At 60.1% G+C, this 12,357-nt stretch overlaps 1 protein-coding gene across 2 annotated transcripts in view; it reads left to right on the top strand.

Annotated features, from left to right (window-relative positions):
* ELFN2 (extracellular leucine rich repeat and fibronectin type III domain containing 2) overlaps positions 1,043-12,357 on the top strand; it is a 51,804-nt gene continuing 40,489 nt past the window's right edge. For both annotated transcript variants that reach the window (XM_018048309.1, XM_018048308.1), the window contains exons 1-2: positions 1,043-1,204; positions 9,928-10,075. The gene's annotated coding sequence lies outside the window, so the exon portion shown is untranslated. The remainder of the gene's footprint in view (positions 1,205-9,927; positions 10,076-12,357) is intronic.

The raw sequence follows: 12,357 nt of genomic DNA, 5'->3' as shown, positions 1-12,357 counted from the left end.
GCTTCAGCCAGTAGGTGTGCCGGCCCAGGGGCCAAGGAGGGGCCTGTTTCTTTCTGCACGGGAAGGACATAAGCCAAATCTTCTCACTGGATGCTTGTGTACCAAGTGTGTGTGTGTGTGTGTGTAGGGTGGGGGGTTATAGGGCCCGCATGCCAGAGCTTCTTCCTGCATCTCCTCCCTCTGTGTTTATGTGGGGGACAGTGGCTAGGGAGAGGCTAGGGCTCCAAGGCCTTAGGAAGCATCTCTGGGCTGCAGCAGAGCCCAGTGCGCCCCTGGCCATACTTCGCGAGGGCTGGGGAAAGGTAGTGAGCACTGCCTAGAGTCCTGGTCCAAGGACAGAGAGACCTGGAATCTAGTAGTACTGTCTCTGCTACCAAGCTGGCTTCTGACCTTGGGGGATTCCCTGCGCTCCGCAAGCCTCAGTTGTCTTGCCTGTAAAATGGGAACGCACCAGCCACACTCCTCCAGTTGCCAGGGGTTGAACACAGGACTGGCGATCGGGGAGCGGGCTGCTGGGGATGGGGTGTGGGGAGCGGGGGAGGGGGGGTTCCACTGCTGGGGACGGGAAGTCCAGGGGCTGCAGGCGTCTTCGGGCGGGCGCTGGGGGGCGCCGCGCACCTAGGGCGGCTCGCCCCTCCGTAAGTTTGCCTCCAGCTGTTGAATGCGCCCGGGGCGGCGGTGGGACCGGGTTCCCGCAGGGTCAGGGGGCCGGGGGCCAGGGCGTGCTCGGGACTTAGTCGTCTGCGGGGCCTCGGCTGGCAGCGGCGGAGCCCGGCGCGGCCCCGGCCCGGCGGGCGTGTGTCTGTGAGCGTGCGTGTGTCCGCGGCGGCATCGAGCCTGGAGAGGGGGCGGGAGGGGTCTCGCTGCGGCGAGGCCTGCGGAGGGCGCGGGCGCGGGCGCGGGTGGCGAGGGCGGCGGACAGCCTGCGGCCGCGGCCCCTGACGCACGCTGCGCTCCAGCCCCCTCCCGGGCGCGGGCCCCGGCGGGGCAGAGGCGCGAGGCGGGCGGCGGGGTCTGCGCGCACCCGGCGGCGGCTCGCAGACACACCGGCCGCGCCACAGACACACGCCACGCACCGAGCCCGCCGGGCGCCGAGCGCATCGCCCCGCGCCCGCACTCGCACTCACACTCACACTCGTGCGCAGGCCCCGCAGCCGCCGCGATCGGAGGCGGTGCTCGGCCTGGAGCCCGGCAGGGGCCGGAGGTGAGTGAATTCCTTCGGATCTGAGAGCCCGCGGCCGGCCCAGACGGTGGGAGTGGGCGCTGGGACCGGAGGACACCCGCTCCGCCATGGGGGTGGGGCTTGGAGGAGAACTCAGCCGGGGGAGGTTGAGACGGGGAAAGCCACCCCCGGCGCCTCCTGGGTCGGGGGATCCCCGTGAGACGGCCCCCCACCCCTCCTCCGGGAGGACCACCCTGTGCAGGCCTGGGGGTGGTGGACGGAGGCGGGGTGGGAGGACAAGGAGGACGGTCGGTGAGGTGAGCAGTTTCGGGGGGTGGTGCAGAGGTTTGATGGTGGACGGTCGTGCCAACCAGTACAACAGCGCGCCTCTCTGCCCCCATCTTTGCGATTCGGGGGCCCTCACACCCCTCTTTCAGGGAGTGGTGCGGGGGTCAAGGAATTCATCTTCTAGCTGGTAAGGGGGAGTTGATTGGTGCGGGATGACAGCTGAGGTGGGGGGGTGGGAGCTAGGGTGGGGCTTTACTCCCCTTCCCCGAAGGAGGACAACGGTTTGGTAAGAGGACCAAAATTGGGGAGTGGGGGCTTCCAGGAGGTGGGGACCTTTGCGAAGGCTTTACCCCTTCCTCTGATGGCGCTGGTGTGGGGCAAGCAGGGAGGCAGCAGAAATCGGCAGACTGCAGCTCTGGCAGGGCCAGGGCCAATGCTGGTGTGTGTGTGTGTGTGTGTGTGTGTCTTCCAACAACTGGCAGAAGAGGGGGGCAAGGGGTGGGTGTGTTGGTTGGTAAGATGATGTGTGCACGTGGGGAAGGATGTGTGTTCTGTGTGCGCACACAAGGCTGTGTGCAGGGATGGACTCCGCTCTGTCTGCACACACACACACACACACACAGGCGCCTGCGCGCACACGCACACACACACACACACACTCTCTCTCTTTCTCTCTGTCTGTGGTCTAGCAGAATATTTGGAGGGGAGAAGGCTGTGTGTTTTTCTATGTGTGCACTGGGGGAGCTTGTGTCCAGGACAGAGATGGCCAGATTGTGGTGTGTCAGGTGTGCCCAAGAAGGGAGATGACTGGGATGGTGGTGCTGACCCTCCCTGGGTTCAGCTCCTGAGGAACGTGGAGGAACGTGGTACGTGGTACTTGAAGGCACTTTCTGCAGCTCTGGGCTCCCTGCTGTGTCCCTTCCACCTGGACCCCTCCCACCCAAGTGCCTGCCTTTGGAGGGCGCTTGGATCCCCTTGCCGAGACACAGGTGTTGGACTGGAGAGTGTGTGTGTGTGTGTGTGTGTGTGTGTGTGTGTGTGTGTCTGGGCTGCGGCTGTTGCTGTCAGCAGGCCAGGCTGTCGGAGGAGAGAAGGGGGGAGGAGGGGGTGCTGGCAGCACCTGGAGGGATGTGGTGGAAGCTGCAGGCCCCAGGCTACCAGATTTAGTTACGGAGGAGGGACATTTTCATCTGGGGAGCGGCCTGGCGGGAGAGTATTTGCATGTGCCTATGTGTGTGTGCCTGGCTCACACATCTGTTCTCAGAGCCTGTGGGCACCTGTGGGACGTGTCATGTCTAGGCCATCAGCAGGGCATGTGGGTCCACATATACGTGTAAACGTGTCCGGGGAGAGTAAACTCTGTGCCTGCACACATGCACACACACAGGTGCTGTCTGTAAATGCCTGTCCTGAGAGAGCTGTGTGCACCAGCGGGAACTCTGGGCCATCAAACCTGGGGCAAGAAGGAAGCAGAGTAACTGAAGGGGGTCTCAGGGAGAAGTGTGTTTGTGTGACGTCAGTGAGGATCTCTGGGTGTGACGTCAGCTCCAGGTTGCCAGTGACGTCACTGGGACAGCGGTGTGAGAGGTCACCCCCAAGGACCGGGATGATATCAATGGGCAGGTGAGGGAGGTGTCACTGTGAGGGTGTGTGATTCATCGGGGTCACGTCCCTGTGTTTTGAGAGATGAGAAGGGGAGAGGGGTGGAGCTTTGGAGTGAGCAGTCCTTCCCAAGAAGCCCCATTTCCTGAGTGGATGTGGGACCCATTTCCATAAGGCCTGCCCCCACCAGTGGCACATCCCTGCTACCTCCCCCTACCCATGTCCCCTCTCTCCCCTCTGCCTGGGACCCCACCAATCCCTTTTCTCCACTCCATCCTAGTCAGGCCGCACAGACCCTCAGGTGAGTGTGTTCTGGTGGGTGAACATGTGTGTGTGTGTGTGTGTGTGTGTGAGTGCAGATGACAAGACACCAGAAAACAGCCATAGTGAGGGAACCAGAGGCCTTTGGCTTTCACTCCATGTTGCCGCTCTGTGTTTTGTGATATAGACATTCCTGTCCTCTCTCTGGGCCTTCAGTTCTCATCTGTCACCTGGGAGGTGGTTAGGGACTTGAGGGAGGAATTACAGGAGGCAGTGGGCTTCTGAGGGGCCAGGTGTCCAGCGCATGGTAGAAGTGAGCCCCATCCCTTGGCCTTCTGTCCCCCCCCCTCCCCCCGCCCCACCTAGAGCAACTGTTCCCCTGTTTTGCTTTAAGTCGAACTTTGTCAAGAGCTTTGTTTTCTCTCCTTGGATCCTATGGCAGTCCTGTGAGGCTGGCAGGCTGGCTATTATGTGGCCATTTGCCAGATGAGCAAACTGAGGTCCAGAGGGTAGAGTAAGCTATTGTTGTTTCAATCCTTAGTAAGAACTCCCCTGCTGGTAGGTGTGGGGAGACCCCCATTGGATGGGCAGGGCACCTGCATTTAACAGAGGGACAGAGCTCTCTGCAGTGGGGCGAGGAGTGGGAAGTGTCAGGGTGGGGAGCCCAAGGCCGGGAGCTCGGTGGAGGAAGTGGAGGCCTCCTGACTCCAGTCCAGCACCCGCTTGTTCTGGAGCCCCAGGAGATTCCGAGGTGGCCCGACCGATAGGAACGGCTGCATCCAGCGCCAAGCCTCTTGTAGTAGGGTCGGCCTGGGGTGCTCATCGAGGGCTCTGAGCCTGCTCCCCAGGCTGGTTCCCTACCCCCTGAGGTCTGGCAGGGTGCCTGCTGTGGACGCAGTCCTCATTCCAGTGACACCTCTGCTGTGTCCTGGCCGTGTGTGACGCAGGGATCAGCCTCCCCGTCTGTCTCCGAGGTGGTGGCTGCTTGCCTCCCAGGCTTACTGCTGAGCGGGAGAGAGTGGCACCTCCCTGGGCAGTCGGGATAGTACCCATCATAGCTACTCTCACCACTTCAGCTCCAGTGCCCCCAAGCCGGGTCCTCCATCCTGCCACCCCCTGCCATGTCCCCCGCTCCAAAACTGCTGTGACAGCACGCTGTGCAGACCCGACAGCCAGGAAGCAGATTGCCTTGAACCCCAAGTCTCCTTAACAAGTCAGGCCTCTTTGGGGAAAGCTTTAATAGTCCAGGTTAACTCAATCCTCTGCCTCCTGCTGTCTCAGCCCAATCCCCTATTAAATTTGCCTTCTTCTGGCTCAATGAGCACCTGGGGCAGAGGCGCTATCACTAGTACTGGGGATGGTGTCTGGGAGGGATGGAATAATAGAATCTCCGCCTCCCCACCACCCCCAGTTCTGCAGACAGCCCCCAGGGAGGCCCTAGAGAGCCCCTGAGGACTGGGGAGAAACCTGGCAAAGTTTACACCCAGGGTGCCAGGGGAAGGGCGCTGGCTGCACGGTGCTGCTGACAGCAATAATTATAGTGATAATAATAATGATATTAGCTGATATTCATCGAGCCTGTACTGAGAGCCAGCCCTGGTGGGAAGCTCTTTATAGGCATACTCGTTTAATCCCACTAAGCCTTCTACACTACAATTGTTATTATTCCTCATTTCCCGGGCAAGAAACAGAGAGGTTACTGACCAGCTCTGGGCCACACAGCAGCAGAACCAGGACTGGAAGATCCATGGGTGTACTCTTTGCATTGTTAACCATTAACTGATGAAGCCTTTTGCTGGAGGACCCGGGGCATCTCGGGGTTCCCCTCTCTCTGAGACACCTCTCAGGGCCTCACTTTGCTTGTCTGGAAATAGGGGCAGTGACCCTTCTGTAGGGAAGCAGTGGGTGTGGCTGCAGGGACAGAGGCGCAATAAGGCTCCTAGGTCTCAGCCCCTGCTCCCCCTCCCTCTGTGACATTCTGGAAGGTAGGTCCTTGCTCCCAGATTCTCCCACAGTGCCTAGCACAGTGCTGGCTGCACAGTGGGTGCTCCTTAGGGGCTCCCCTGGGTAGTGGAGGGGATGCTGCTCTAGGATTATCATCTTCCGCAGGCCTGAGGCTGTCGAAGCCTCAGCTGGGGCCTCCTGGACCACTCCTCCTCCCTCTCCCTATCTGACTTGTGGGAGAGCAGGAACTCAGGGTCCCCATTCTGCCTCTTTGTCTCCTTGATGTATGTCCCAGGAAAGAGAGTTCACTTCCAGAAGGTTCTGTCTCTCAATGTAAAGTGGGGGTAGTGGTACTGAATTCCTAACTCGGGTTGGTTACATAAGGGAATGACAAGCATGTAGCATTGTGTCTGGCACATAGTAGGTGTCAATTAGATGATTTCCCTCCCCCTTCCCATCTGTCTCCTTTATTCATTCCTGGTTCCCTGGAATGGGGCTTGGGCTGTGTGTGTGTGTGTGTGTGTCCATCCTTCTCTCTTTCAGCCTGTAGTTTCGTTCCCTGAGATGCATAGAAATTGTTTTCTAGAGCCAGGCTGGGATAGCCCGGGAAGCATGAGAAGAACCTGGGAGCAGCGTACTTCCCAGTGGAGTGTATAGAGGGGCTGGGAGGGGAGCAGGGCATGTTTGTGTGTGTGTGTGTGTGTGTGTGTGCATCCTGGTCAGCACCTCTCTTGGGCAAGCAGGGAGCCATTCCCAAGGGCCCAGCCTCAAGGCTGACTTAGTTTCCCTCCTTGGCCTGTCTCTATCGCCTCTCTTCCCCTACAGTTCTCCTTGGGTCTGGGGGGAGACACAGGCTGTGGGGTCAGCCTGCCTGCCACCCTCCCTTCCCTGCCCTTGTCATTACCTGGAGCAGGTGCGGGGCGAGGTCTCCTGTTCCCACAATGTGTCAGCTCCAAACAGGCAGAGACTAGCAAGCCCTCAAGAGGTGCTTGTTGAACAACTTTCTTTCATCTACCAACTACTGAGAATGGGCTGATATATTTTGTATTCAGTTCACACACACACACATACACACTATTACAAGGATGTCTCACCAGGTATAACTGCTGTGCCTGGGACTCAGACAGGAACTCCCAGAGATGAGTTCCTGTCCTGAGGAGACACAAGACACCCAGTTTGTCTGCCAGGCGCCTGGCATGAGGCCTGCACACAGTAGGGCTTGCTTGACGGGCTGTCCCTGTTAGTCTGTGACCCGGCAGACCAGGGACTGGTGCTGAGCCGGCCTTGGAAGCAGAGCTGGAGAGGTGGTGATGGCTTCCGCTTTGGGCACTGCAGAGTCCCCAGGATTGCACGCCCACTACGAGCCAGGCTCAGGGCAAAACACTGTCTATTATCTTGTTTAATTTTGGCTGGAGGATTGTGGAAGAGGTCCAGCTGGCCTCTGGGGTGGGGGCATGCCAGGTGGAGACCATGTGAGCTGAGGTCTGGAGGTAGGAAAGCCCGGAGTGGAATTTGGGACAATGAGTCTGGACATGAAGTTTGGTGATCAACCACACAACAAACTAAATAACCCTAAAATCAGAGCTAAGAAATCCAGCATTATCCTTTCTGTCAGAGAGTATCAGAGTCTGTGGGTACTTATTTAGATGCAGATCCTCAGGCCCTGCTGGCAGAGATTTGGATTCAGTAGGGTTGATGGGGAGCCCAGGAACCTGAATTTTTTAGTGCATTTCCAGAAGATGAATTCACCCTGTTTGTGGGGTGGATGGCAGCTGAGGGGGCTGCTGCCTATTCCAGGGGATCTTCCGGACTCCTCCCACAACCTGGTAGGCATCAAAGCCATATCCTATTTCCAAAGGGGGCCTGAACACAGAGAAGCTAGGCGCCCTCCCTTGGGTGACACAACATTAAGACCCAGGCCGATACTGACTAACACTGACTAATAACCTTCGTGGGCACTGACTGCTGTTCTAATAACCTTCGTGTTCACTGACTGCTGTTCTAAGCCTGCTCAAGGAGTCCTTCGTCAAACCCTCAGAACGACCCTCCGCATCCTCGCTTTTGCACAGAGGAGAGCTGGAGGCAGAGTGTGGGTCACGGTTCAAGGCCTCACTGCTGGTAAAGAACTGAAGTGCGGTGGGGTGGGGAGGGGAGGAAGTGAGGCTGGAGAGGGCCTGCCCCAGCATATTGGAAGGAGCGATGCCCTCCCGTCTCCTGCCTTCGGTGCGAGGACGCGGGTGGAGCTGAGCCTGCGGCTGTGCCTGTGAGCAGAGGCCAGAGGCGGGGGTGGAGTGCGGAGCGGAGCAGCCGGGAGGAGGAGGGTGGAGAGCCCGGAAGGCGTCCAGGAGGAGGCGGCGACGCAGAGTCGCGTAGCGGCGGCCCGAGGCTGTTCATCCGGTGCGCACTCTGGCCGAGGCAGGTCCGGGGCCTGGCGGGCGGCGGGGTGTCTCCGCCCAGGGGACGAGTCCCAGGCTGGCCCATGCGGTGTACCCGAGCCCCCTACTGGGCACGTGCGCGGCGGCGGGGCCGGAGCCAAAGCCGGAGGGGCGGGGGAGGAGGACGGAAGGACAGGAGAGCCCACACGGCCTCCGCCGCCCCGCCGCCGCGGGGTCCCATCCCGGCCGCCCGCCGCTCAGCCCAGCCCCAGCCCCGCGCCGCCGGCCCGGCCGCGTTGGGCGGGTTTCCACCTTACTTCCCTGTGCTTAGAATTTGCAGCCGCATCTCCCGGCGCTCCAAGCCAATTTCACGGCCTCTGGGCTCCGCGCAGCGCGCGCGATCGTAAACCGGCCCGCGCCCACGGAAACCGGGCCGAGGGGGGCGGCCGAAACGAGGACCCGCCGAGGCCTCGTGTTTTCGATGGGGTGTGTGGGTCAGGTGGGTGTGGGCCGGATGGGGTGCGCCTCTGAACTGCCCTGGGAGAGATGGGCGGGGATGCAGGTGTGGCTATGTGTGTGCAGAGTGGCCCCCCAGTGTGAGCCAGCTTGGGGTTGCACGTATGTGTTGGCCTGTGTGTGCCTACAGGGGCCCCTGTGGGCTTGTTTGGGTGTGTATGGGCTATAGTCCGCAGTGAGCAGGGGCCGGTGTGTTTCTGTGAGTGTGTTGACCTGTGTCTGTGCAGGGTCTCAGGTGTGTTGAAACATGTGCCAGCCGCCAACTTAGGGCAGACGCCCCAGTGTCTGGTTCTGTGGGCAGCTGGGTCCAGTACCTCAGGGTCTGTGTGTACACGTGTGTCTGAGGGAGAGTGAAATTCTGGGGGATTAGTTGCTGTCTGGGTGTGCCCCGTGGGTGCCGGTGTGTGTGTGAGGTTATAGTGTGTAGCCCATCCTTGCAGGATGCGTCCCATCCCTGCTGGCCACTGGGTGCAGGGTCGTGTGAGCCTGGTAGCTGAGAAAAGAGTGTCCCTCCGGACCTGGAGCTGGAGCTAGCTGGCTGCTTCCTTATCCGCCTGGGCTGGGGGTGGTGGATTTGAGGCATCGCGGGGAGGGCGGATGGGAGGGGGGTTGGCCGAGTGTGTGTTTCTGTTTCATTGCTGCCACTGGCTGTCAGCACGCGGTGGGTCTACAATATGTTTGTGAATGGCCGTGTCGAGGGGGCCGAGGTGTGAGCCCCTGCCTGCGGGGGAGGGCCAGGAGTACCATCTGGGCTGATGAGGTGTGGGGCCAGGCAGAGAGGGGCCTCCGCGGGACGGGATGAGGGTGTGCATGTGCACGTGTGCGCACAGATGGAGGGCAGATTCGGCATGTCTGTCCGGGGTTGGTGAGTCTCTGCAGGTGGAGGTCAGGCAGGTACGTTGCTCTAAGGGTGTGTGAGCAGTGGGGCAGAGACACTACACCTGGCAGAGCACAAGTGGGGGGCCACAGGGGCGGGTACTGGTCCTCTCAAAGTTCTGAACAAGAGATGTGCTGGGGTAGGGGAGGGGTGCTTGTTCCCTGCAGCAGAGAGGAAGAGGCCCAGCTGTAGAAGGGGGCGGGCCCAGTTGGTGTTGGGGTGACTAAGAAGAGGGTGGTGTGGTTGGAGAGGTGTGCGTGGGTACTGGGCATTAGGTCAGTGTGGGGTGCGTGTGGCCATCCCCACTTGGGTGTGTGTCTGTGATGGGGAGTGAGGTGTGGGGCTGGGACTATGACTTGGGAGGACCCTCCAGGCTGTGGGCCCAGCTAGGAGTGAAGGACATGGGAAGGGATGAGGTGGGTGGGAATGGGGGCCCTTCAGCTCCCAGAAAATCTCTCCATCTGTTGTTTGCACCTCCTGCCCAGGGGCCATGGAGAGATTGGAAGAAGCCTTGTGGCCCCCGCCCCTCCGCTCTTCTCACCACTGCACCTTGTGGGGTAGGGTGGGGAGTCCCCTTCCTCTGTCTGAGTCTCGAGCCCCTTCCCCTCCCTGTCTCTTGCCCCGTCATCTTTCTGTCTCCATCTCTCTGCTCTCATCGCCCCATCTCTCTGCCTCCATCTCTCTCCATCTCTGCCTCCATCTCCTTCCACTCCTTCCCTCCCTCTTCTCACACTGATATTCATTTGTGGTATATTCGGTTGCCATGGGAAACCTAAGAAAGAAGTGAGTGTACCCTTCAAGACTTCAGCATTTTTCCCTCCTCCCTCCCTCCTGCTGTCCCCCCCTCCCTCCTCTCCCTCCCTCCCCTTTCTCCCCTTGCCTCCTCCTCCTCCTCCTCACAGAAGGAGAGGACTTGGGTGAAGAGCTGCCACCGCACCTGAGACCCCACTGCTGCCACCGCCGCTGCTGTTACCGTGGGGACCTGCCTGAGACCAGGCCAGGGACAGAGCTTCACTGGTCAGAGGGGCTCCTTCCACCTGCAGAGATCTGGTAAGAACAGGGTCCTTCTCACGGTGTGTGAGTGTGTGGCTGTGTGTGATCACGGCTCACATGACCTGGCCTTCAAAACCCGTGATGTGGCCCGGCCTCTGCCTCCTGTTCCCTCGCCCCTGCCCCCAGCTGCAGGCACCCCCACTCTGCTCCTCCCCAGCTTCCCTTCCACAGGGCCTGTGAGGCAGCTGGCAGAACGGTGGGTCTTTGAGGGACTGGGCCAGTCCGCTGGGGAGGGTGGGGAGGAAGCCCCTGCTGGCTCAGAGATCCCACTCCTGCCCTGTAGCCCAGCTGAGAGCCTGAGCTGGGCCTGCCTGAGCCCCAGCAGGGCCGGGGGCATCTGTACCCCAGCTGAGGGTGAAAGGACTGGCTTCCAGGAGATGGCCTGGAAGATCATGGCCCCTTCTGCCTCGGGTGGAGGCCTTTCCATGTAGAGAAGGGCAAACTGAGGGGCTGGGAGTGAGCTGGGAGCAGAGAAGTGCCGGCAGCACCAGAACAAGGCCAGATCCAGTGTCACTGAACTTGGAAGGAGGCAGGGGAGCAGTCTGACACTAGGAGGCCACAGGCAGGGGAGCCGGCAGGAGCTGTTCCAGCTGGGGCTGGTGGCGGCCCTGGAGAGGAGAGGCCAAGCCTGTCACTGTCACCGTGGCTGTGCTGGTGGTGGCCACGTGGACGGAGTTGTTGTCCAGGCAGGGTGCTGAGTGATGGTGGTTGCCGTGGCAAGGGAGCTGCCTCTGTGGCATTGTGGTCTCCATGGAGAGAGGAGGAGACAGAGGGAGGAGACTGGCTGTCTGGGCTTGGTGTTGGTGGTTGCTAAGGAGAGGAAGATGTTGTCTCTAAGATGCGGTGGTCCCCATGTGGAGGGGCTGTGGCTGGGCAAGGAGTTGGGGTTCCCCAGGGGAGGACTGGTGTTGGGTGCTCTGGAGGGGGCTTGTGCAGGGAGGGAGTGGGGTGGTGGGTGCTCCATGGAGGGCCAGAGGAGGGGACGATGCGGGAGGGGCTGCTGCTCTGGTCTTGGTGTTGCTGGCACAGGCTGAAGGAGGGTTTTTGGGGGCGGGAGTGAGGCACCCTGGGTGGGTCTGAGCTGTGCTCCCCGCTCCCATTGCCCGTCCTGTCCTGTCCAGACCAGACTGCGGCCCCTGCTGCACCCCTGGCCTCCCTTCTCCCATGGCCTCCTCTTGCCAGGCCTCCTGCCCACCTCGTGGCCCAGTGCTTCTGCCTCTGCTCCTTGAGCCCTCTCCCTCCTCAGGGCCTCACTCATCCCTCATCTGGACACGTCCTCCCTGCTTGTCCCCAGATGACTTTGTCCCTATCCTTCGTGTTTGCTGAGCTCTAGGAAGCCCAGCACTGATGCTTGCCTTTGAGGTATCAGAGAGGGGAAGAGACTCGCCCAAGGTCACACAGCACAGATGCCTTGGAACTGGGGTTTGATCCTGGGTGCCTGCCTCCCCAAAGGTCCAATTTTTCAGGCCTAACTCCTTCCTCCAGAGACTTCCTACCTCATTCAGAGTTGTCTCTCTTCCCTCAGTCTCCAGATATTCTCCAGAAGCACGCATTCCATTTAAATGTCACTAAGAGGCAACACGAAAGAGCACAGAGTTTAAACCCTGACTCTGTGGCTTACAGCTGTTTGAGTCTGTGCCTCAGTTTCCCCTTCTGTAAGATGGAGATGATGCATTTGCCTCTCAGGGTTGCTGTCACTTGAGATAACTTCTGGGATGCCCTGGTTCCTGGCATGCAGTAGACTCTCAGAAAGTAGTAGCTACCACCATTATCATAATTCCTTTAAAGAATGACTTTTAAATGGTTTTCTTACTTGCCTGGGGTGGACAGGGTGACTTCTCACCAGAGATCTGCCTCATTTTGTCCTTGTCTGTGCTCCTTGAGCAGCGGAGGTGCTGACCTGACATCAAGGAAGCAGGAGGCGGGGCCTGGTTGTCAAGTCAGGATGGAGGCTGACTCCCTGTCCGGTGCTCCAGGCTGACTCCCTGTCTGGTGCTCCCCGTCAGGTACTCCCTGCCTGCTCACTCCAGGGGCCTGGACGTGCACTTTAGTCATGTGGGCCTTGTACCCCTAGCTGTGCCGGGGTACCGCAGCCCCTTGGCTTCCTCCCCAGGGCCCGGGGTTCTGAGCCAGCTCAGCCACCCCTGGCTAGTGGTACCCTGGAAGTATCGGGGGAAAGCTGTCCTGTTAACCTTCTTGGCACCACCAGAGGACAAGCCAGGCAAGGGACTGAAAAAGATATACAAAGAGGGACATCTGAGGGGTCTGGGAAGTGACTA

The sequence above is a fragment of the Capra hircus genome, chromosome 5, assembly GCF_001704415.2.
Source record: "Capra hircus breed San Clemente chromosome 5, ASM170441v1, whole genome shotgun sequence".
NCBI lineage: Eukaryota > Metazoa > Chordata > Mammalia > Artiodactyla > Bovidae > Capra > Capra hircus.
Note: the sequence above shows the minus strand (reverse complement) of the source record. Positions and strands in the feature narration are given on the sequence as shown.